Source organism: Buteo buteo, chromosome 20, assembly GCF_964188355.1.
Source record: "Buteo buteo chromosome 20, bButBut1.hap1.1, whole genome shotgun sequence".
Lineage (NCBI taxonomy): Eukaryota > Metazoa > Chordata > Aves > Accipitriformes > Accipitridae > Buteo > Buteo buteo.
The window spans coordinates 22,236,583-22,263,319 of NC_134190.1; positions in this window are offsets into that span (position 1 = coordinate 22,236,583).

Consider the following 26,737-nt stretch of genomic DNA (forward strand, 5'->3'; position numbering starts at 1 on the left):
GGCAACGGATTTTGTTTCAGGCTGTGGGAAATCAAAGGCAGAATATGATAAATCCTTTTAATAAAAAAGAAATTTTGAAGGCATTTAAGAAAAAAAAAAATTAAAACAACCACGGCAAGACTTTTGCATTTTCAAGTCTATCACTATTATTTTTTTAGGGTGGTAAAAAACAATAATGAATTTTTTGGAGTCTCAGGCTTTGCTTATTCTAGTAAAGTGTATCTGGCCAAGTCCTAGCCTTAAGTGATGGCATATGATCATCCATACTGCCTGTCCGTCTACTCTTTGGCATGGGAGCACATCAAATTAGCACCTTCCCAGTCAACACCTGTACACAGACATGGGCCAGGGACTGTTGTCAGCAGGCTTTCTGGAGGAGATTACCTGGTTTTTAAGGGAAATGAGTGTAACTCTGAGGACAGCATTATGATTTCCCTGAAAAAGAAGTTGTTTGGAATCCGACTCCTGAAACCCACCACTACTCAAAGTAGCTCGCTGGCATCAAGGTCAGTCTCAGTTAAAACAGGGAAACAGGAGCTGAGCTGGACAAGGAGGAGCATAACCTTTCTTAGCGTAAGTAGATGAAGCATAGTTTCTTCTTTCTTTTTCTATGCTTGTAACAGACATCTGTACCTCCTGTCTGGTTTTATATGCTGTCAACAAATGTTTGCATTAGGAACATTTTGAGTTAATTTAGTCCAAGTGTGATTTAAGATGCCTGGTTAACACCAATGCACTTCTTCCTCAAAGGCTTGCCAAATCTATAACCCAAGACTCTGGAATATTTTAGTATCACAAAGGGCTACAGCTTCCTATTATTCAATGCAGTCAAAGGATAGGTGGGCCAGGTGAAGAAGTGGTGCCACTGGGGCTCAGGGAGGCAGGCGCGTCCCCCAGTGAGTGGCTGCTGCTGACATGGACAGGTCTTCGGCATGCAGTAAGATACGAGGGTGCACACATGAACCCCAGGGAATGCAGTGTGGAAAGTGTACACACAAAAGTGGTAACATGTCACTTGCTGTCAAGGCCAGAAGATGAATTCTAGCCAACTTCATTTACTAACAGGATTCTAGCCTCAGTAAAGTGGAAAACCACTGAAAAAGCTGACTGAGCAACTAGAAGTACTGAACTAAAGTATGATATCAGCCTTAAAATTAAAGCCCCTAAATACTATTAAACTACCAGGTATTATGCTAGTCAAATTTTGGATTATATGATTTGGTCACTGTCATTAATACTCAACACATTTCATTTATCAGTAGTGATGTTCAAATAGGGATAGAAATATTTAATACTAATGCCTGTGTCGTAAATATTTTCCATTGACATTGGAAAATAGGGCTGAGAAATACTACAATTTTTGAGTAAAGTATAGGAAAACATCTATTTAAAAAATGGGTGGACTTTTCCTGTGCTAATGTCTGTAGATTCAAGCAATCTATTTTTACCTACGTGAGCATCTAGAAAAATGAGAGATAATTTAGCATCCTCAAATATTTGAACAGATGGGTTATAATGTCAAAAAGAATTCTAGGATAAGGGAAAGATTTTCAGAGGCACAATGGGCATTAGATGACTAATTACCCTCTGCGTACTTCAGCACTCACTACTAACTTGTCTTCTCAAGCCTGCCCAGATCAGGGCCCATTTTTGTTATTTGAGGTCTGCAGTTTGTATCAATGACAGACCACTCAATAAAGGTTTGATGGATCAGTTTGATTCTCTAACACAGCATAAGTACTGGTTTCTCTGAATAACGGTCTCTGTCAAGGACTGAAAATATGGGTGAGCCAAAGTCGGCGATCTCACCACACCTAGGCTATAAAAGCTAAGATACTTGACTAAGCAACATTATAGAGAAATGCTGAACCTTTGCACTACCAGCTCTCAGAAAGAAAACAGCAAATGAGCTTAAAGAGTGGGAGAAAAAAAATCTTTGTGATGTGTCCTTACAGTACGTAAGTTGGCGCGGCTCTCCCTCCGCTCTCCCCCGAGGGTCCCCCTGCCCCCTCAGGACAGAGGCGCACGCAGTGCTCTGTGGGTGCGCTGCCCAGCTGCCCCCAGCAAAGAGCCCGCGGGAACGGGCCGTGGCTCTCTGTGGCCCTGTACGCAAACTCCCCTTCCTTCAGAAACCCCGGGCTGTAACTGGGTCACTGTTGCACCGCCAGTAAGGAATAATATTCAGAAATCCATTCCCATGGGTATCTTCGGCAAGGCCTTTTCTTTGCTCCTAACAATTTCCTGCTTAGTATTTTGCATAGTTTTGGTTTGCAAATGGAGAGCTGCTCTCACATTTTACTCATTAATAAGTCATCACACTCTCAATCTCATGAGCAGTTTATGAGGTGGTTTCAGGTGTATTTTTCTTCCCTGTTTTATTGCCTCCTCCGGTGTACGGGTGAGGCACTGCACTGAGGCGGTACTGTATTTCAGATCAGTTGTAACAATAAGGAGGCTGTATGGTACAAATTCAGAAAAAGTCCCATCACAATATTGTCAGTATTGTCAATACTCTCAGCAAAAAATAAATATTAGAAAATAGAAATAACTACCATGTTCTTCCAGTGTGTTCACACTAGCTATTTTTAGTCTCCAGGTAGAATCAGTGTTTATATTAGCCCATTCCTCAGTCTTTTTCTGTTAGTATTTCCTGGAAGGTTCCACATAGTAAATTTAAAAATCACCTGATATTGTTACACTTTCTGCCTCAATAATATGACATAACTGCTTTCACAGAACTCAAAACATGATTTCTGCAGTGAGCAATAATATCATGTTGTTTCTTTCATATTTGTGGCCATAGGGTTGTTTTACAGGAGTGTGCTTGAATTAACAGGCAATTTCATCCATTGTAAAACGTTATCAATAAATGGATTGTTTATTGTTCTTGTAACAGATGTAGCCTGAAGTGTATAAATGAGGTATGATTTCTGTATACTGCACCTCAACCATCAGGGTCTATTTTTAAAATCTCTGTGTGGCATGGGTTGTTATTATAATAATTTCTTCTTTAGCTATATTTAGCTAAGAGCTAAAGACAACATGGGTGTCTCATCTCTAGTGCCTCTAGACAACAACCCATTTATTTATGCATTGTGTCTTTAGATATAGTTTGAAATAAAAGTGTGTTTGAACTAATAAGTTATTTCTCCAGATGTTAAAAATCAACAGTAAATCAGAATTCATCAAAACCTCAAATGTCTTTACAGTACAGACTGCATTTGGGAGGTGATGCATGATTTCCAACCTTCTGAAACAATACTTTTGTAAGAACAGGATTGGGTTGTGCTGCAGTATGCAAAAAATACTGATTTTGTTTTTAACTAAGCTCTAGTGCCAATAAAAACTAATAGATCAAAGACAAATGATTCAGAAATTATTCAACCTGTCACAGCAAAAAATTGTTACAATGCAACATATTTCTGAATTATAACAAATCTTTCTGTTTTAATTGGAACTTGAATCACCTTGACCTTTCCTAGCACAGAGCAGAGTGCCCCTCTGAACTAATGGCAGCATCTGCATCCTCATTCCATTTTAATCAGAGCTCAATTTGGATTTCTATGTCTCGGCAATCAGTGCATTGCAGAGCAAGGAAACTGCAGAAATAAATGAGATGTTGCCTTGTTCCAGCTGATTAAAACATGATTCAAGGTGACTTTTAGGTGACACTACAAGTTGTCAGAACAGCAGTGTACTTTACTTTATGAAGGAAAAAAAATGTGTGAGGGATGTTTATTTCCCCTATCTGAGATAAGTGACAGAATTGAAATGTGAGCACTGGTGTGTCCATGAAAATATATCAGTGTTTAAAGAATCCTATTATTAGACACAGTGGAAACTACATCTTGGATAAGCCTCCCACACTGTGGGTAATTATCACAAGCCAGAATGCTAATTGCTTTTCGATCTGCTCTGTGCCTCCAATGAGTCTTGTTGAGGACTACTGGGGCTGTACCAGAAACTAACACTTAATGACACAAAGTTTATCAGAGTACAGCATCAGCTATTGCTAAGTGAAGAACAGGAAAAACATGCCTTAAAATGAAAAGAGGAAAGAGAAAAAAAAAAAAGAGGAAACTATGGAACAACAAGAAGAATTAAACTCAAAATTGTTTTCATTATACTTTCTTTTCGGGTGATAAGTAACTATGTCTTCATCGCAGTAAAAATGGTAAAAATTTGCATGTTATGGCTTTGTTACCTGAAAAGGTGACCACTTATTCTGTGTTTAAAAATTTGTGCTTTGTTATTCTATTTACAAGAGAGAAGTCCATCCATCAGCTAAGAATTCATAAAGCATTTTTTTTTGACAGTTTGACTGTTCCAGTTGAGAACTATCAAGGGTGGGATTCTACACATTTTTTCACTTTCTTGTGGGGGAAAAAAAATAAAAATTGGAAACTATCTTCTGGATAATCTACCATGTCTTCCAAGGTAGATTTTAGTTTACCCCCTGAGACTCCAGAAAATATGTGGGATGGGAAATGTACATTTTGCAGAAAGCCTAACGCAATAAAAATGACCCTTCTGAAGAAAAGCGGGGAAATTCCAACATTTCTTCATTTTACAATATTTCCTTTCTTACAGTTAGAACTTTTCCATATACAAGCATCAGTCATGAACTCAAAGAACAAGTTAAGCAATTTCCACAGGAAGTATTCCAAGTATCATTAAAGCATGGTAAGATATATTGACTGCTTTAGAGACACAACAATAAAGTCACCCAAGTTTTACTGAAAGTCTGCAGGAGAGGGAGAAAACACAAAGGTCGGTGCTTCCACTCCTATATTAAATGCAGAAGCATTCTCCCCTATAAAACAAAGCTAATGCCTCTGCAGAAAGGCAATGACAACAAAATCGTGGCTGCACCACCAGTTATTTATTGCACTGATTCATACTTTGTTACGCCTCTTTTTCTAAATCTCTGATTTAGGCAGGGTAAGAAGAAATAATTATAGTAAGGAGGCAGAGAAAGGAGTCTTTGACTTTTGTTCTGCAAAAACCTGTCAGTTCTCTGTGCTGACAGTTTCAAGTGTGGAGGTCAAAAGAGCAACAACGGAGAACACAAGTAAGAACAGTAAGTTAAGGACCTCAACAGCAGTAACACTAAATATAAGTCACAACAGCTGTGAAGATGAAAGCAAACCTGAGTAATTCAAGTGAGCAGACTGTATCACAAAATTTGAATGCAGATATCAGTATTTCTGCATGTGTGTGTGTGTGTATTCACTCACCTTTAAAAGAAAATACTTTGCCATTCTTAAGTTACCATTTAAAACAGTAAGACAGACTACCTCAAAACAATATTTTAAACCTACTGTTCATAAAGTCTTTAAGTCCTAGTGGTTCACACAAGCTGACGAAGAAAAGCTAGCCTATTGTCAGTAGGCTGCTTTGAGCCTACAGCTCTCTGGACTTCAAAAGAAAAACTTTTAAGGGTCTAATCCAAGCGAAACAGCCCAGTAAATCACAGAGCCCACCGATTTACATGTAGAAAATAAACATTAAGCTCTTCATCTGGCTTGGATTCTGTTTCTCTTGTAATCATAACTGTAATTACACGATATTATAAACTCTAACCTCTGCTTCTCATAATAGGTGCAAGCTGTATTTCTAATAAGTATTTTTAACACCTGAATCATTGTCTTAACCTTACACTGCTCCATCTCTAGGGCAATCTCATCTTTCCACAAAAAAGGTGACCTACTTCCGAGATGAGGTCTAACAATTTGGTTGTTCAGTGACAATACTGCTTTTCTTTTCTTTTGCTTTTCCTTAGAATAGTCTATTTGCCTTAAAAATCCCTTGCCCTCATTCTCTAACTCTTTTGATCCAAGCAAACTTTTGACAGCTTGTCTTAATATCAAGTATTACGGCAAATAAGATAAATATGCCTCAGCAGTGACTATAACATTATTCTCTGAATTCTCAGTACAATCAGTCAACAAAAATGTTTCATTTCATACATCATTTACCACTTCTATAGGAATCGCAGAAGATACTGTGAATGAATTCTAGAATGAAAATTTCATAGTAGCAGGTGATGCATGATGCATGTATAAGATTACCCTTCACCAGTTCTTTCCAGCTTTCATCATTATGATCTTTACAATGCCTCCCCTTAAGGATAAAACTTTGGAATGAAAACTACAGAAAGCCCACAGAAAGGAGAAAGAAAACATTCAGAGAGAAATGATGGCTACATGGTAGATCTTTGTCCACTGTATGGACAAACTCTAACTCATGAGTTCATGACAGGAGTTGGGTAAAACAACATTTGAACACTTTAAAAAGAAAGGGAAAAAAAAGGCAAGCTTCCTCTACTTGGTACAAATACTGCATTAAGGGTATGACTTCAGCCAAAACATTAGCTACCTACTCAAGTCATGTTCTTCCTCCATTTTATTCTTTTATGAAATAGAAGCTAACAGCAGTATGGCTGAAAGGTGGCAGAGAGACCTTTAAAGGCAGGTATCACACTTGCAACAAGAATCTGTGAAGTTTAGAAAATCACGCACCAAGAAATTAATCTCAATCTGATGGGAGCTGTTTTTACCTGCTTACCCTCTAGTTGTGCTGACCACGGCACCAGGCAGAGAGATGATGAATCTGCTCAAAATTGAAATACCAAGTCGGAAGAAAAAGGCACTTTTCTCCATCTGTCCTGTGTTCCTCCCTTATTTTCCAAGAAAAATATTAAACAGAAATGACATTTTTTGGTATCAGGAATGATATTTCTTGATATCAGGAAAAATTACAATTCTGCTGAATTCTGAAGGCATATTTTCTTTTATCAGACCCCTGTACATATTTGACTTGGAGATACTCATATTAGCATCTAAGAATTATAGCAGCTTTTTGGTAGTTTTGGGTTTTGAGGGTTTTTTTTAATAACTAGACAGTGTTGTGGTCATGCTATTTTTTTGATAGTTAGCGTAGCAGCTCTGGTTTGTGTTGTGGACTACTGTCCAAATGCTGTGGGCAGCAGGCAGCTCAGCCCCACACAGCCACTCACTCACTCCCCCTCAGTGGGATGGGGGAGAGACTAGGAAGGGTAAAAGTGAGAAAACTCCTGGGTTGAGATAAAGTCAGCTTAATAGAGAGAGCAAAAGCTGTGCATGCAAGCAAAACATATGCACTGCATATTATGTGTGTTTCTTTAGCCTACATAAATTACAAGGGGAGTAGTAGCCACAAAGATGATCAGAGGGCTGGAGCAGCTCTCCTGTGAAGACAGGCTGAGGGAGTTGGGGTTGTTCAGTCTGGAGAAGAGAAGGCTCCGGGGAGACCTTATAGCAGCCTGACAGTACTTAAAGGGGGCCTACAAGAAAACCAGAGAGGGACTTTTTACAAGGGCATGTAGTGATAGGACAAGGGGTAATGGCTTTAAACTGAAAGAGGGTAGTAGTTCAGCATATTTCAACAGAAACACTCTTTTCTGCAGCATCTCATAAGATGACCCAGGACCCAGGACTTCATAACCCTAATATTGTGGATTTCCTGTCCATGAAGGCATAACCTCTCAAGTTCCCATATAAGCATTTATTCTGCATTTTTAAAAACATTTAAAGTGTGACAAATGAATAGCTAATATGGACAAGCATAAGCAATTATCAAGGTTAAAAGATAAGAAAAGTGAAAGGAAAAGTAAGCTAGCACTACTTTGAACTTTATATGTCATGAAATTGTTGCTGCTTTCAGAAATGATAACATTTTGAAAAGGAAGATTGTATATCTTTTTACACTTTGCTTTTTTTAATTCTTTCCAGTGTCCAAGTTTACAAAGGTTAGATGCCAGTATGATCTAGAATAAGACTATTTGTGACTGATTTTGAAAGGTTACTGAGGGGGAAACCTGATGTGTGAGAAGCCTTGGGGAATGCAGCTGACTCCTATTGTTTCCTAATAGATCTGGTATCCCAATGAAAGACAAAATTGCTGAATTCTTGCCTGGATTTCCAGACAACACCTCAGGATATCTAAGCAGTCAAATTAAGAACACATTTTGACCCCTCTGTATTGTGACAGATTTTTGTCAAAATCTGATGCTTGTCAGGGATGCTGTGAATACTACCTGGATATCATAAACAAAATCAAACAAATAATGTGCATTTATTCTCTACAACCACAGAAAACAGTTTAACCTTCACAAGCCCTACTTACTAAAATAGGCAGCATATTACACTAGAGAAGCAAGGCCAAAATTGACATTTGTCACTGTATTTCTGCAACTTTCTACCTTTATACTGTCAGGCTGCACTGATAATCAGGGTTAACCTGAGGAAGAGAAAATGTTATCCAGGTGTCTGACATAGCATGGTCTAGTCCCATAAAGGGCTTTGAATATTAAAGTCAAAATCCTCACCAGGGTCCCTGTGGGACACCAAAGCAGAGTACAAAGAGCTTCTACCATGTATTCACAGTAACCTGACCTGCTAAACAATGGGGCTGGTGTGCTTGGTACCCAGCAGTTTCCAAGGGAATGTATATAATTCAAAAGGTACAAACCAAAACAATCAAGCTCAATATATTTGGACTTCAGGAGTCTAATATTGTGCAGTGCTAATCAGGATTGGGAGAAAATTTTCAGATGAATAATTTCTTTGCCCAAAGTGGAAGTGAAAGTCATCTGAACTGTTTCTGAATAGAGAGATTTACTCAGAGAAGAAATATGGATATAAAACATCTGACAATTTATGCATTTCATTTCGGTCAAGTGAGATATTTTGTGTGACTTGCAACAACTCCCCCCGCCCCCCAAAACCAGGTCAATTTTTTATTTCAGCCACCAAACCAACCAACCATCCACACAAGCACTGTTGACATCTGGCAATTTGCCATAAAACACACATACTTTGTACCCTTGATAAGAACAGATACCCCCAAACCACTGTGGCGTCCAGACTAGCAGCATGTAACTACCATTTAGACACAGAAGGGTTTTGTCTCAGGGATCTCATGTCCAATTGCTTCTTCCTTTCAAATATCATTATCTCTACCTTCCCCTCCATTCAGTTTCAATGAAGCTGCAGATTCTAGTGTGAACTTGGGAAAACTGGGACAAGATACACCTATACTTGATCTAAGGGAAATACAGTGTTGCCATCTGTACAGAAATAATGGAAACTCGCATTCTCTTGCCCCATCTCACAATAGCTTCCTATAAATCAGGAACAATAGAGAGGAAGACTGACTTCAAGAAGAAGAGATATTGCCCAGAATGAAGTGTATTGCTGTTTGTGCAAACTCTTGCAGAGAAATCACATATAATTTTGAAACTCACAGTTCTTAAAGTTTTAAGAATGTTGTTTCTGTACCATCTTTTCTCCTCCTCCATCATATGGAAAAATGTTTTTACTGAGACTTTGAAATAGAGAAACTTTTAACTATGATCATTTAAATCGATAACTCATAATAGGTGTTACCTTTAAATTTCAAGTATCAATTTGGGCAGGAAAAAAAAAAAGTGATGGTACTTCAAGAATTTAGAGACATGTTAACTTCTTGATTTAATTACTATTTCATAAGTTATACAAATTTTCATGATTACTTAGATCTATATAAGTACCTATTTTGGCCATCTAGGAGTCTAGACTGGCAAATGCAAGGTTATGCCGAGCTCCTCTTATCACTGTACCAAAATGTTTCTTGCATTGTGCCTGTCAGTCCAGCAGAGAATGAAATCCCCAGACTTTTCATCCCTAATCTTTAAAAGTAAATTATTTCTGGTAACCATTTTAAATTATTTTAGATAATGCATAATTTTTAAAAGGCTGGAACTTCTTGTTATTATCCTTTAATATATGAGGATCTTCTTAAAACTACAGGAATAAATGGTAGTCTATTTTCATGCAGTTTCTTTTATCAACCTAACCATATTTGAGTTTTTACCTTCTGTCTGCCATTTCAGCAACACAAGGGAGTTTGGGTCAAGCCATTTTACTTAGTTATTTCAGCATTTTATTTAGGCTCAGAGGAAGATAAATTAGTTTGAGAACATTCTGAATATTTTATTTTGAAGACTGGAAATAATTACATCATGCCAAGTGATTCAACCTCCTGAAAGCTGAATTGTACCCACAGTTCCCAAAACAGAGAGAAAGTAAAAGAACAGAGAACTGAATCTCTGGTTTCCCTGATTTGTCCAAACATTTTCTGAGTGGCTGTGCTGCTTCTGCTGAGAAAGGCTTTGAATTTGAGTACGTCATCTAACCAGGTTACTTGGTGAGATTAAACAAAACCCACAGTGGACTAATTGTTGCCCAGTCAGGCTTGAATCAGACCAAGATATATCAGCTAGTAAGGTGTTTGTTAAGCTAACTAATCATACAGACAGGCTGTAGCAAGTGGCAATCTTAAGTGTAGTGCATGAAGAATTATCATAGTTTCCTTTAAGCATAAAATATAAAAAAGAATAATCACTTTGCTTCATATAATAACATTAAAAAAGAGTACCGTCTTGGTTTTCAGTAATGCCTGTGGTATATAAGTCATTAACAGGCTTCCAGATGGCACAATGGTTACATTTTAGCATCTTAGATGGTGTGAGGAAAGCTTTTTTGGGTGAGGGTTTGGACTCCATCTCTCACTTGGATCCCTGATTGCTGATGCAAAGAGACAGAACAAAATGAAATAAAGCAGTATGCTTCAACACAGTGTGCCACTATAGGGAATTTACATTTATACTGAGTCATAACTTTTATTTTTGTGCTGTACAGAATTCCAGGACATGCTGCCAAAGAAAGTCTAGACCACAGTACAACCAAGCTGGATGCAAGCCTGAATGCTACAGGAAGTTCCAATTGCAGAAAAAAGCAAATACTTTCCATGTAAAGGACCTGTGTATATTCCAGGTTCTAAAGAACTTTAAATAAAGATTGATATAAAACTGCTGTATCTAGGAAAAACATTTTGCCTGCAGTAATATGTACTGTGAGCTGCAGACCTATTTCTCTGCTTGTGTTTTTCCGCAACTTCTGAAGCATCTTTTTTATTCACCGTGTAAAAGTACATTGAAGCTGAAAAACTTGGCGATTGAAATTTTGAGAGTCTAGTCAAAACAGGTTTTGGCCCTTAAGGTCCCTTGCGATTTACTCCAATTAAGGTTTTGGTAGTAGGGGAGAATGTAGCATTAATAAAAAGAACATTTACATTTCAAAAATCTAATGAAGAAACAAGATATGCTGCACTTCAGGTGTTTGCTGGAATCACAGGCAGAAGAGAAGCAGTAACGACTGAGGTCATCTAGTTAGAAAACACTTGAAAGAGACAAAGACCAGAAGTATAAGCTCCCCAACTACATCTTCCTGGAGACAGAAAACGTTGCTCCCAACAACACAGTGACTTGACAGTAGCTCATGCCATCACAGCCAAAAGGTGCAGTGGTCATGCGTATACATGAGACAAGCTTATGTTACCCCAGAGTTTTCGCCCAGCTATGATTGCCGGCTAAATATTACCTTGTCTACTTTTCCCCACCAATAATCAGCAGAGGGCAGTGGCAATGCCGATTAGCACACTGAAGGGAAGGAGTTTTACCTGATACCACGTATTTGCTTTATGCAGTTGGCAACACTAATCTAGATACCATTTGTTAATAAACTAGATTTCTTGGTGATAATTTTCATTTGAATTAATTCCACTGTGGTTTGAACACATGTAGTTAAACAGGACTGAAGATAATTGTATCCATTACTCTTACTTTTCAAGGCACCTGCAAGTTGGTAGGTAGTCATTTGATGTGCTTAACGTGTATGTTATGGAGACAATAGAATGACTGAATCTAAGCGAATATTGGTTAAACTTTAATTTTAGTTAGGCTTATTCTGCTTATTTTGAAAAATGGTTATGCAGAACTTAAAGTCCAGGCCCCTAATTTAATTTTTCAGGTAATTAGAAAGTTACCATGATCTGAGATGAACACTACCTAGCGTTTATCTTCTCGCAGCTTAAAAGAACAACTTCGAGTAATGCAGTTATGTAAAAACCAGGATAAGAAAAGAAGTTTCAATTAATATGCAAAGCTATTAATTTTTGGTTTAGCTGTTCCACAGCTACAAACAACCATTTGCTGGTGTGTTATGAAGCCGAAGAAACCTGCACAATTCAGTGACGGTAACTTACTAAATAGTTCAGAGGACATTTAGGCATGGTTTGTGAACTTAGTGACTTCCGCTGATGGTGAAAGAGAAGACATCAGTATGCTTTCATTTGATGACTACTCTAAACATAGTTGTAGAGACTGGATTCAATCTAGAGCTCCTCAGCCATACCTTTTAGTGATATGAAAACCTTAAGGTTATTCTTACATCATAATATGCATATTCATAAGAAAAAGAAAAGCATCCTATTATAACTTATTTATTCAAAAGATATTTGCTATTTTTTTTTAGTTTAATGTGAAAATCTGTGGATTCATATAGATGGATAGTATGAACAGATGTAGTAGAGACAAGGAAAAGTTGTTTTATGCAACTTGTTTTAGTACTTACTGAAGTTATCTAAAATTAGAAACAATAGCAAATTGAATATAGAATTCATTCTTTAACCTTATCTACTTCCTTTCTAACTAGAGACACACTGTAAATCAAAGTCTGAAATGTTCATGCCTCATTTAGAACTTCTCTTGATGTAACCTCAGCCAGCAGCTGAGTCCCAGTTAGCCACTCACTCCCTGCGGGTGGGATGGGGGAGAGAACGGGAAGGATAACAGTGAGAAAACTCGTGCATTGAGACACTTTAGCAGGGAAAGCAAAAGCTGCGCATGCAAGCAAAGCAAAATAAGGAATTCATTTACCGCTTCCCATCCGCAGGCAGGTGTTCAGCCATCTCCAGGAAAGCAGGGCTCCAGCACACATAACCATTACTTGGGAAGACAAACACTATGACTACGAATGTCTCCCATTCCTCCTTCTTCCCCCAGCTTTTCTTGCCAAGCATGGCATCATATGGTCTGGAATACCCCTTGGGTCAGTCGGGGTCAGCTGTCCCAGCTGTGTCCCCTCCCAACTCCTTGTGCCCCCCCAGCCTCCTCGCTGGTGGGGTGGGGTGAGAGGCAGAAAAGCCCTTGGCTCTGGGTAAGCTCTGCTCAGCAGTGGTGAAAACACCCCTCTGTTATCAACACTGTTTTCAGCTCAAATCCAAAACACAGGCCCATACTAGCTACTATGAAGAAAATTAACTCTTATCCCAGCCAAAACCAGTAGAGAACTTCACTACAAATGGAGTTTAATTCACGTCTGGAGATCCAAATTTAACTAATCTTTTAAAAATGTAGTGGCAGATCTTCTATGAGCCATTTTAAAGGTCCTGAGATGAAAGGTGAGCTTAGGAAATTAAAAATGGTTTAGCTTATGCATTGTTCTAAAATCAATCCATCAGTATAAAATTTTTAGAAGTTTTTCCCAGCCATGCTGCACTGATAATAAAAAAAGCTAACAAGAAATGTTCAACATGAGTATTATGAAGAAAATAAAAAGTTTTATTTCAAAAAGAATTAAAAAAAATGCAGAAGAGAAAGCATGTAAAATATATAAGAGATGGCCAACTCCAATCTGAACTGAACATCTAACCACTGACAAATTAATGATGTTACCCAGGTGCTGAATATGTCTTAATAAGGTACATTAAGCTGAAGTACAAAACTAGAGCTAATATAAAGTATGGTTCATAAGTCCACATTAAGGAGGGGGTGCACTGGATGAAGAGGACACACTGAAATACTTTAAAAAATAGTTTTATGAAGTCAAACTAATTCATGCGCACTCTTTTTTATATTATAATAAGGCCATTGTCAAATGTGATATATTTTTAATCTTCAACAAGGTCAGCAGTCTGCCTTCTACTTATTGTAACTATTCCTTTGTGCTGCAAAACAATTTGCATCCAAAGAATTCAGCATTGGTGTGGAGCTCTTATTATAGGACTTCTGAATACATTACCCCTCTCTGTTGTAATTAGTCTTTTAATTGCTTGATACTATTTTGGCAGAAAGAGGCGGTCAATTAATGCAGATGCACATGTCTCTGTCTACTGTCTGTGCTTGCCAATAGCTTTCTTTTTGAAGCTGCATTCATGAAAACAGTTTTAGTGATTCCTTTTTAGGATTTACAGTGCCTTCATCAAGACACTGATATTTTCAGTAGTAAGACTGCTTTATCTTTGTTTTGGTAAAATTTGAGATTTTGTTTTATTTTGCTACTCTGAAAAAAATTAGTTTCTCCTTCCATTTGCTTTTTGTCTCTTTCCTGGCTCCCCAGACCTAACACACATTCAGCATGGACTCTTCAGGCACTTCTGAGTGCCTAAGACATTAAAATGAAGGAGTACAGTGCTCACTTCTTGTGACCTATGACATGGACAAATTATTTTCTCAGGAATGCAGTGTATCTTGGCCAGCAAAAATAATCCTTACTAAACCCCTAGTGGTTGCATGGACTCGAATTCAGTCTGGAAGTAACGTATTTGAACAAAAATAGCAGCAAAACAACATGTGGCAGAAGGGCACAGTCCCCACTGAAATGCACAGTTAGGTTTTGTGGTAATAAAAAGTGTGACTAAAATGCTACCCATCAAATTTGAAATCAGCTTCCAGGTCTGTAAAAATCTGAAGAAAGTGCTTGAAATCAAACAGAAAAAACCTCTCAGCCCAAGTTCCCAATACTAGGTGCCAAAAAAGAACTATTTAAATTCAAACATGCAGTATTCCTTCAACTTTGTCATATCATTTGAATTTACTTATCAATTATGGGATTAAGGTATTAATTTTCAGTCACCAATTTAAAATGTCCTTATGGATTTTATTCAAGGTCAAACTGAAAAAGGAATTCTCACTAAATGAAATGGTAATAGTGTTTTCAAAAATAGAAGCAATGTAGAAAAAGAGGAGGTAAAAGAGTTCATTAAAAGTTTTCCACCATGCTGCTTGAAAACTCTCACAGTCATTGAAACTAAGTAAAACAAGGATACCATATAATCTAAGGTTTCAGTATAAAAGGAATAAGTATATGACTTCAGTAACTAGTTCTTCAATATTTTAAATTCATATGATAAAAGAAATAGAAAGAATTTGTCTTCTAACCTGTAAATCATGGCTGATAAGAATGTAATAGGTCTACTTTTATCTAATGGACAGTTAAACAAAACCACAGAATTTTGAAAAATTCAAAATCTTACCCTTCAATCACATAATTTTGCCAACTTTTACAGTGCTCCCTTCTTACTAAAAAGCTGTTCATAAGGAAAAAAACCAAACCAACCCACAAAAAGAGCTTTTATATCAAAAGAGTTAGGCTATTTCAGTCAACAAAGCAAGCAAATCAGGAATTTGAGTGGCTCATAGGAAAATACCTTTCTTTTAGTTGAGCTCAAGCTAAAGAATCTCTTCTGATTGCCATTAATGATAGCATGTTATTGGATGTGAGACTTTTTTTTGTAGCAGGCAACTCAAGTATTTCTTTTGCTTTGAGGAGTAGAAGCAAACTCCATCATCTTCACCCAGACATTGCCAGGGCCAATTTAAATTAATACTGACGTTTGCAGTTAGTCAGCTGGCATTCTTGCACAGCCATGTCCTCCAAATACACATCAGATTCCCCGTTACCTGATTTTATACTGACAACAAACACAATGAACCATCAGAGGAAGCCATATGAAATGCACAAGAAGCGCCTCTATTTCCCCTTTCTATATATTAGACAGTCTAAATGTAGACTACTACAATATTGATGCAGGAAAGACAAAAATAAGAAATAAAGCTCAGTCGCAGCAACCATAATTTGATGTATGCCTTGGTAATGTACCTACTTTGATCTAGTACAATACTTCTAGGTATCATAAATAAATATGACCTGCCAGCCCTTAGGCCTGACTTAGAGACTGTGACATATGGCTGTTATGCATACACAGTCCCTTGGTTTCTTACTAAGGCTGACAAAGGTCAAGCAGTCCTGTGCCTTCCATCTCTCATTTACATTTCAGGCTTCAAGAACAAGAGGAGGCCCTCTAGACAGCTATTGCCGAGTAACACAGTGGATGGCTATGTTACAGATCATGAATTAGCAGGGTCAAGAAGTGCTCTAACTCACCCAGATTTTGGAGCAATTGCCTTCACAGATACTTAAATTATTAGGAAATAGCTTAAGGCAGCTTAGCTCAACTTCAGAAATGCCTAGTACATCAAAAGTCACTTACTTCTTTTCTTCCACAAGAGGTGATCATAGTAATAGTAACACTATTATCAGTTTCTCATGTAGTGCACAACTAATCTTTTCTGACATATCCATCATTTGCATATTTGTATTGATATGGCTAAGAGCTGTTTTGGTCTTCTTTATTATACATTTCTCTGCCAAAGACAAAATTCTGACCTGTGCCAGTTTTCAGTCTATCTGTGCTAAAACTGAAATTCTAGACCTGGAAAGAAGAAGTAATAACAAGAAAATACCTTTACTAAGTGTGATCTGAATTGTGAGGTATGTTCTTTGTTGTCTTACAGAATCTCGAATGCTAAAATAATGAGATAATCTCTGGCCTCAGGCTTGGATCCTAAAGCTTATGCACCCACAGGACTTCATGAAATTCTACAGTCTCACCAAAATCAATAGGAGTATTCATGAGATGAAAGTTATTTGCATACTTAGGTCTTTTCAAAGTCAATGCCTTTATTATTTGGATTCAGGCTCAAAGTTTTCAGTGACCAACCATGTCAATAGCTCACTCGAAGAGTAACAGACAATTTATGCCTGTCATGCTGGGTTACCAGACAAAATACTTCCCCTCACCTTCACTTCCTTTTCTGTGTGCCTTGAATATATCAGCAACCTGATACACCAAATCAGCATGCCAGCGGTTTATGAACAGTTAGATTATGCTTAAATCAGTATTCACTAAGTAGAGACTTTTTTATTGTGACATTGTTTTATGAATGCTGAAGTGCAAAAACATCACAGATTTTGTATGTAAATCATGCAAAAGCACAAAACTAATACAAAAAAAAGATCTAGCATGATGAAGACATCTAAGGTTCAGAGTACAGACAGACATCTAGTAACCTCAATTCACTGAGCAAGAGATGGAGGATGTAGAACAGAGAACATGTCTGTCAATAGGACCATCAGTGACAATGCACAGAAATCATCTGACACTGATCTTTGCAAAACAGTCAGCAACAAGATGCTGCAACTGGGTAAAGCAAAACCAGAAACATCGTGTTGATCCTTTGTTAGAGAGTCAGCGCCAACAGAACCATTATAGAAGCAACAGTGATATGGCAGTGTCTATTTTCTTACTTTCTAGAGATCAAAAGAAGGCTGTCCCTCTTACTTATCTCTTCTGTAACAAGAACTTGAAAACCTAGTGCTCCTGTCTTCTTCAGTTAGGAGTTCCAGATGAGAGAGAAGGAAGATAGGAATACCAGTCACTCTGTTTTTTTGAGAACTTACTCTAGTTGAGACCTTCCAAGTTGTCAGGTCCATCTCTGGACTGAAAGGTGGCTGCTGGCACTGGAAGAAGGGGATCTAAACACTTTCATATCTACAGGTAATATGCTTGTAATAATCCAATCTTTACAACATCAAATTAATAAGACCAGGTGTAGGCTATTTAACTAAGTGTAGCAAAAGCCTTGCATGGGTAGTCAATGTGGTGTCTTCATCACAAGTAAACTTTTAATCATCTCAGTTCTTGCAACTGTGAAAGAACAATCCATGATTTCGTACAACCATCCCAGTAACTTCATAGTTCCTTCATAAAGGAGTAGTTTATGATCACCCTTAGAGAGTGTGAGTCTGCATACATACATATACATTTACTATTGTATAGGAAAAGTAGTAAAGCCTGATCCAATGTCCATAAAATTAAATTTTCTGAATTCAGTAAAGGATTTCTTGTGTCAGACTCACTGTCAGTAATTTCCCTATCACCTTCCTATCTTTCTGCACATTCTTTTAAAAAGATAATAAGTTTCTTAACTTAAAAAACAAACAAACAAACAAACAAGAACAAGCAAACAAAAAAAAAACCAAAACCAACCACTGAAAAATAGTTTGTTGTTTTTTTTTTTTAAATTATAGGCTTTTCCATTTTAAGTAATTTTGAAACATTTACCATTTGCCTGTGTTCAGCCTTTCAGCTACTAGACAAATTCTCTCCAAGTCCCAAAACACTGAAAGTTCCTGTTAAAAAGGTAAATAAATTTACCTTTTCTTCCATTGCAGCACAGGAAAATGTTTACGTATTTCTAACAGTAAGATCCCTAGTGCATTTGATCTGCCAGAGTAAGCAAGACAAGTCTACTCTAAATCAAGAATGTTACCCTTAATTCTCAAGATCTAAATGGCAGGTTAATCTATCCCACTAGGCTTTAACAATTGACTGAAAGTTGGGTCCTAAGACCTTTAAAAAAAAATCTTCTAATTGAAAGTGCTGGCTATTGATAATATGTTGCTGTCATATAGTCATTTGCTACTGTATACCATAAATTTCGATTCTTGGCAGTGAAAGAAAGTGTTCCCTTAAAACTCCCTGCATTCATGCCATTTTTTTAAGCTAAAGTATAATATACAAAACTAATCTTCCATGATTTACAGAACTTTTCTCTTTGTGTAAAGAGCAAACCAAAGTTAAATAGAAGATGATTTAAATTATGCTATTTACAATTTCTCTATTTTATATAGATCTGCTTAGTATTGGGTATACCTTGCTCACTATTTTATGAAATTGCTCATTAAAGATTTTGACATTTAATCCTTAAAGAGCAAAGAGAAATACAGCTATTATAGGATTACTGAATTTTAAAAATTTACTTCCTTGACTTGGATGAATTCCTTTTGCAGGTGAAAAACACAGGTATGTGTATTTGTATGCTTGATAAAACCAGGTAAGATTATCCCTACTAAATTGCGTAAGTAGCAAATAAGAAATACCATAAAGTTCAATGAGCTTATCTTCCCCCTCAAAAAAACAAAAGCAATACCCACAAGGATAGTATATGCAATGTTCTTTGCGTTAGTAAAATTGTAGATTCTGAAGTTCCCAAAGGTGATACAAAGGTGATACATCTAAGAATACTGTTACAGTTGTGTTAACCTCAGTCCTTTAGGAAAGGTGAATACCAAAAAATGTGTTAAAGAGCATCTGAATGCAGTGCGCCCAAAGCTTTTCACAGTATGGAATCAGATTACCATTTATATATATAAGCATACAGAATAGCTTAAATTCTTATTTTTGTTCATGCTGTGTAAATCTATATTTCAGCTTTTATCAAATCCTGGTTTTCAATTAAAACATTGTGTATATATCTTTTTCTCTAAGCTCCAGCAGAATTTTCCTCTTTATTTTCAGTTCATACAGGTTTGTCATGACACACGGCTCCACTTCCTGTGACACTATCACAATGCAGCCTTAAGTGATCTCTCTGCCCTTTGCTCAAATTCCAGTAACTGTTATTAATGCTACTTTTGTACCCAAAGCAAGTAATTCTCACATCAAATGGATTGAGAAATATTCTCTTAATGCTTACTAAATTTCACTGCAACGTGTACATGCACTTCAACAATACAGGCAACAAATTAATTGCAAAATTTCCTTTCCTCAGAAATGACTGGGGTTAATCGTAGCTTCTCCTTATTCTGAGAACATTAAAATCTAGCATGACTATGCAAAGGCTGCATCCAATTCCAGTCCTGATAGGGAAGGAATTTTGCATGGGTCCCTGAATGGCTGATGAAAAAAATGTGAGCTTGTTCCTATAGGAGATCCTGTATTTCCTGTTATTCTCCTTCTTTCTCAGAAGTACTTCCAGCACTTCACCATGATTTCTAGACACAAAAAGCACATGCAGTATCCGGCTGGCTTGTAAAAGCCAGAGCCAGACGAGTGTTTCCAGGTGAGAAAACCCAGTATGATGATGCACCGAGCCTTAGACAAAAAACCACAAACCAGTAGTCTAACTATATTACCTAGCATTTTTTTTGTGTGGCTACCTAGTGAGTAGAACATCTCTAGAGCCATTTCTTCACCCTTGGGGGACCACAACGGTGTTTCCTCTGTCTCCCACTAACAGCATTAGCTATAGTCCCATAGCAAAAGGAAATACATAAATTGCAAAGAGACAAGTCTGCCTTTGAGAAAAGCTGAAGTACTTCATTCTCCCCAGGCATGAAGCACTCACTGAAAACCATGTGAAAGACATGGGTTTTTATGGAAAGCAATATTAAGTCTGACTGCCTTCAGGAATGTATTACTGAATTACCTTTCCATAAACTATTAAAAACAAAGTTTGCTCAGTTTAATTGAGGCCTCATGCTCTTGTCTTTCTCCATAAACCAAGCATGGGATAGGATACCAACTAACACAGCAGAGTAACCAAGTTTCTGACATTACTTGCCAAGGTTTTCACAGCAGTCCAGTTAAAAAAAGCTGTGCTGCTCACAGCTTGTGCCAAGACCAAGTGCCCACCTCAAAACCAGGTAGAGTAGCCTAGTGTGAAATGTGAGAGTAAAATCTGTATTCCTACTTCTTCACATACTTTGATCCAGCGCATGCAATTATGCCTCCCTCCCATGGCTGGTTGAAACAGCTGCTGTGACCTACTATTGACTTTGAAAGCAAGGAGATGACCTATAGATAAAGGGGTAGAAAGCTATGCTTTTGATTTTGACAACTTCCTCTTTGAGGCGCGTTCTTCTTTTCCTCCAGGAGTGATACATTACATACCACTGTTTGGCTCAGGAAGGAAAAACTTTTAAAGTACATAAAATTCCCAGTTTGGTTCACATTATTCCTTCTTCAGATGTTCAGAGGCCAAATGCTCTTAAGTCTTCTGAATACTATGAATGATGAAACTCCAGTCAAGGAATGGTAAAAATACTATGCAACTTTCCTGAAAAATTAGAGCTAACCAGGCCTGAAATAACCACAGTTCAATATTCTCTGTGAAATATAGTTGGTCAGTTCCAAGATTAAGAGACTTGACAAAACCTTATATGAATAAAGCTGAGCAATAAATAAAGCAATAGGTAGGCTCAGCTAAACTGACGTTAGTGCTAGATATATAGGTAGATAGTTGTTGATATTTTTAGGGGAAAAAAACAGTTCACTGTAGAAAGAGAGGAAACACCGAATTAACAGTGTTGAGAGAACTGTACACTAATCACAATAAGGAGAGAATATAGCAGATATAGAGTAGATTTGTAGACACACTTGACTTCACTTGGGTGCTCATACCATATATTGAATGTCTCATGTCTTACTGAAATAGTTTGGGTTTAAGAATATAATTACAACTGGTATCATAATTGACAGATGTATATTAGATCAATCTAAGTTTGTGCATGTGGGCAATCTTTCTAAAAGTCTGCTCAGAAAGCAGAATTAGGTTTGGGAAGGATACTGAATAATATCTAATAATAAAAACAAAACAAGTTGTTTTAGTAGGTTGTGTAATAGGAAACTTTATTAATGAAGTGTCAAGGCCTCTGGCTACCTACAGAAGATACTGAAAATAAATTAATTTAAGCCATGAAACAAGACCCAATATCCTTTGTTAAGCATTAACACTGCATAACTGTGGAAGAAATCATGGTACAACCAGACAATTAAAAATTTCTCATATAGCAAAGACTTGGTTGGCAAGCGCAATTTAGCAGGTATGTGGCCAGAAAGCATTTTGTGTGGGAACGTGGCTGGGACAAGGAAAAAAGTAACACATTAAACCTTTGGAAATTGGTACTGCACATACGCTGAAAGGGTTTTTCTTTATGTCTACCTAAAGGCCTAGAATGACAAAACCAGTAAGGTCTCGGTAAGACTGAGAAGTTGTATTTACAGAAAAGAGTAAAAAACCCCCCACTTTCATGTAACATTTCCTAATATCAAACTGAAAACAAAGCAAATGAGCAGCTCCTTTGAACTGACTGCAATCTTGGCTGGTGTTTTACCTGCATGCAACATGAGCATGTATAAAACATAAAGATTTTCATATATTTTGCAGCCAAGGCAAAAGGGTATGTAAGGCACCATTACAGTATGAGGTGCATATGTTCTTTAGAAATATAAAGCAGATAACCTCATGGAAAGCTTGTCAAGCTGTGATATGAATAGGCATTGCCAGGAGAACACAACTTGTTACAATGTACTCAGTGGTCTTGAAAATTAAGACATGTCAAACTGGGGACACAGCGCATTGCAAAAAAACCTGTGTCCAGTTCCCTGTACATGACCACAAAACTGAGCCCTGAAGCATTTTTTCAGATTTCTGAGGAGAAAAAGAAACCTGATAGAATTCGTCAGGACCAACTGCAAAATACTATATTCCAGCAGAAATCATCAGCTGCATAATTATAGGATAAGGAACAATATCCTAGGCTGCAGCTGTTCAGGAAAAAGAAGCCATGAATGATAGCAAGACATAAGATCAATTGAAGTTAAGATTGCTGTAGTGTTCTAACCAAGACAGATGCTACACTGGGAAAATAAACAAGACTGTATCTCATTAAATTCTCAGGTATAATACTGTGAATAGTTCTGAACACTAAACTTTGAGTAAAATAAACCTATTTGAAAAGCATCAATAGAATCATGTTTCCCAGAACTGCAACTAAAGAAATGATTGAATGAAGTAGCCTTTCCAGTGAAGACATTGGTGGACATGCAACAGATAACACGATGGTCGTATTCAAATATGTGAAAGGCTGCTGAAGACAGGAAAAGGAGAAAACAGATACTGAGTGCACTAAGACAGGTGATACGGACCTGCATTTACTGGTACCCAAGAGCTACTTTTTAACAAAATATTTCTAGCAATTGACAAACCATTGCTCAAACTGATTTTCACATCAGATAACAACAGAACAGTGCTGATTAGTCTTAAATAATGTAAGTGGCTAGCTGACCAAATGGTGTAGCCCATTTGAATCCATAATCATGTTGAAAAAACTCTACCTGTAATATCTAGTATTCCCAAATTAATTTAACTGTGCAGCTGCTAAGATGCTTGCTCACCTACCTAAAATTTCAGTAGGTCAGGACATCAGTTCATCTTCTGCAAGATCTTAAAGCACTAGTAAAAGATTACAGAAATAAGATGCCAAAGTTAAGTAGCATTCCTTTCCCATTCTCGTTATTTTGATAGCCCTCCCCTGGAAAATACATTGCAAATCAGAATTAAGAGAATCAGCCCCCTGAAGTCAACAGATGTATTTCTCTGGATTTCTAACTTTTAGAATTAATCCTGAAAAAAAGTAAAGGATATGACAGAATATAGCAGAAACTGTAGAGAAAAGATCCCTCATCAACAATATTGATACTGTGAAAAATGATAAAAAGAATTATATCAGCTTCAGGGAAAAATAAACAAAGTAGCTCAGAAAATAGGCATATATATGAAATGAGCCCTACAGGGTTTGAAAATCAAGAATATAAGGCCAATCCAAATAGAAGTCTGCCTAGTCATTTAAGGATAGACATGACAGTGTAGCTCTTCTCTGGCTTTTTTCTAATAGGGAAGTCATATTTCTAAAGGTCAGAATGTACTCTGACTCTAGTCTTCATGCAGAAAGGAAAGACAACCACTATCCTTGCAGTCCCCAAATACAGCTTTTTTTTTCCAGCAGTTTACTATGTGTTTTAACTGGTTAACAGAAGAGATGTAGACTATAGTGAAGATGAATAAATGTGAGGGTGCTGAAAAACGAGAGATGTAGCACAGGCCTGTAGCCCACAAGGGACGGCATTGCCACTGCTAGTAACAGGCCACAGGCCTTGTGTCAGGCTCATGGGCCTCGGGTGGTGTCAGGCCTTGCTTGGACTCATCTCAGTCTGTCTGGAGCTATGCGTTAGCTTTTCTAGCTGTAACAGCAATTATCTAACCATTACTTGATGGTTATACCCTTTTTTATTTCTAGCTTTTGCTTAGCTTTATCAATTATATTATGGTTATTGTTGTACATACAGCTATAGTAATAACTGCTGGGGCGGCCCTGGTGGGCCATGGGCTGGCGCTCTGACATGGCTCCCAAGCACACACTTCTCAGCTCATTTGCACAATTAGCCCTTTCACCAGAATCCTGACTCAAGATCAAACAACTGCATCAAAATCTGACCCTGACCCCAGACCACCAAAGCCATGGGGTTGGAGGGAAGAGGTTGTTCCCAGGACCTAGACAATAACATAATTAATCTGTGTAGAATAAAATATCTATGATCTTAGAATCAAATGCAAGATAGAGAAGTACAAGCAAAGGAGGCCCAACGGCTATGAACAATTCATCAATGGTCCTTTACTGCTCACTAAAGGAATGCAACCATGGGAGCTGGCAAAAACCATTTTAAGGGTAGCAAAAAACCAAAAAGTACCCAGTATCTATGTAAGACACTGTATATAAAAAATCTGGATGTAATGGGGAATTATAAACAAAAGAAGAAAGAGTAAGGTGTTAACAAACAGATAAAAATGACCACAAGCAGACTAAGCAGTGAGGAGGAAGAAACCTCACTTTTCTCCTAGTGAAGGACTTTGGATGCTGATGGCTCCCTCTAACCCCATCACCAGAGTGCAGCCACTGACCTTAATGTCCACAGGAGCAGTGGAAGTGGGAGCAGAACACCACAGAAAGGGGTAGATACTAGAAATTTTGTGTCCCCCATTTTAATGGTATACAATTTGAATGCTAAGTGTTATCATCACTGCAACTAGACTAACAGTAATTCTTTGATTAGAACTTTAAAATGTTAGGCTAACACTAAATTCTTGGCTTTGTATGTAGTGTGTGTTCCTTTGGCCCACAGAATGCACAAACTGTGGTGCAATAAACTGAATGAGCATTTGAGCAACCTAGTCTATAAATTGGGTACTAAAGTGGTAAGAGGAGTATTAAGCTTTTGCTGACACTATTTCTTAAAGATATTAACAACTGGTAAGAAGAATGTATATCTTTGGTTTCCTTCTTTCTTCAGTCTATGAACAAAAAGTTTTCAATGGGTTGCACCCCAGCTCCCCCAGTCCTTCATATCATCTAGCTTACAAGATAAGTATTATCTCATCTTCTTTTTTGTTCATTCTGAAGAATCTTGTAAGGAACATAACTGAGTGGTTCTCAAATGAACATAATTTCTATCTACACTTGTGGCCACAGAAAATTCGTGATGGCTGCCAACTGCCTGATAAATAACTTGTGGTTTTTCAGAACAGTGCCATGGTAAGTGCTAATGCCTCTTTGAACTCTTGTGGTTTCAAGCAAGTATTGTTAAAAACTCCCTGAGTTTTCAATTTAATATAATTAGACTACTTTCATACCAGTTGAGGTACTGTTCTACTGTATATTGATGTAGAGCATTCAACATATGCTTGCATGAGCATCTTTACACAGTTTGTTATAGGGAAAAGAGGACTATACTAATGTCTGCCACAAGGTTCATATTACTATATATAGGGTTCTTCCTGAGAACTATAAAGCATCTAAGACTGTACAACATGTAGCTATATTGCTTACAGTAGAGTAGATCTCTACTGGTAGACTGCCAAAGCAATCTAATTTCAGCTGAATATTGTTCCCATTTCAGTCATGTTTTACTGCACAAAGAATTTTCCTTCTTTGGTACCTACAGTATTTGTTTCTGAGAGAAAATACCTGGATGAAAACACAACAATACTTGACCACATCTATTCTTCAGAAAAAGTTTGGAGACAGGTTTCAGTGTTAGACTGAAGGCTGAAATGAGGTATTCTAAGTCTCTTCCTGCCTGCATTGGCATCCAATAGCTGAGAAATACCAAAATTTCACTTACAATACTCTGTCATACTTCACAGGTTTTGGTAGGTAAGGTTCCTAAGTAAGGCACTGGAAGCCTTACTTAAAGTAATCATGATTCCAAATGAAATGCAACTGTACGAATATCAACTCTATTGATAACTGTGCTTTGAAGATCTACCTGAACAGTTTGTTCTTATGCAGCTTTCAAAACTAAAAATAAGAAAAACTCTACATAAGGTGCCTGAAGCTTTCCTTATGGAAAAAAATGCAGACTTATAAATTAAGCATTCCTCTTTAAAAAAACCAACCAAACACAAACTTACGTGGTCTAATGATTCTTTCTTATTCAAACATGAAAAATGTGTGTGTAGAACATGTCTCTCAGCTGTTACAATGAAGAATAGTTAATCAGAACTTAATATGTTGTCATTAGCAAAGAGATAGAAAAAAACAGTGTAAATATTTGTTCAGTAAATCACTGCACTTGACATAATGAGACATTCAAAACATTGCAGCAGACATAATTGTGCAAAAGCTGTTATTTGTTTAATGTTTCGTCTAGTCTACACTCCCCCTCCCAAGAAAATGACTGTTCCTTTATTTCCTAGTATTGTTACAAGAATGTAAAGTACCTCAAGACAAAATTCTTAAGATCTCTCATTTACAAGTTTGTTCACTGAAATGTAGTATTTCTGCCTTAGTTAGTATGTTACTTACAAATGCTTGCAATAGTAAAACAAAGTATATCCTGAAAGCTGTTTGATACAATTCAAATCAGAAATTGAGTACATTATGTGATTAGAAGAATATTTATATTTGTAGCAAATTATTTACTTTATATGAGAGACTGCTAGTGTCTGTTTCTCTCTATCCATGTAACTGATGCTAAGTTGTTTTCTTTCATCATCATTCTTGGAGTATAAGGCTATAAAAAAACTATCCATTCACACAATTTTTCCTACATAGCAAGTAAAATCATTCTA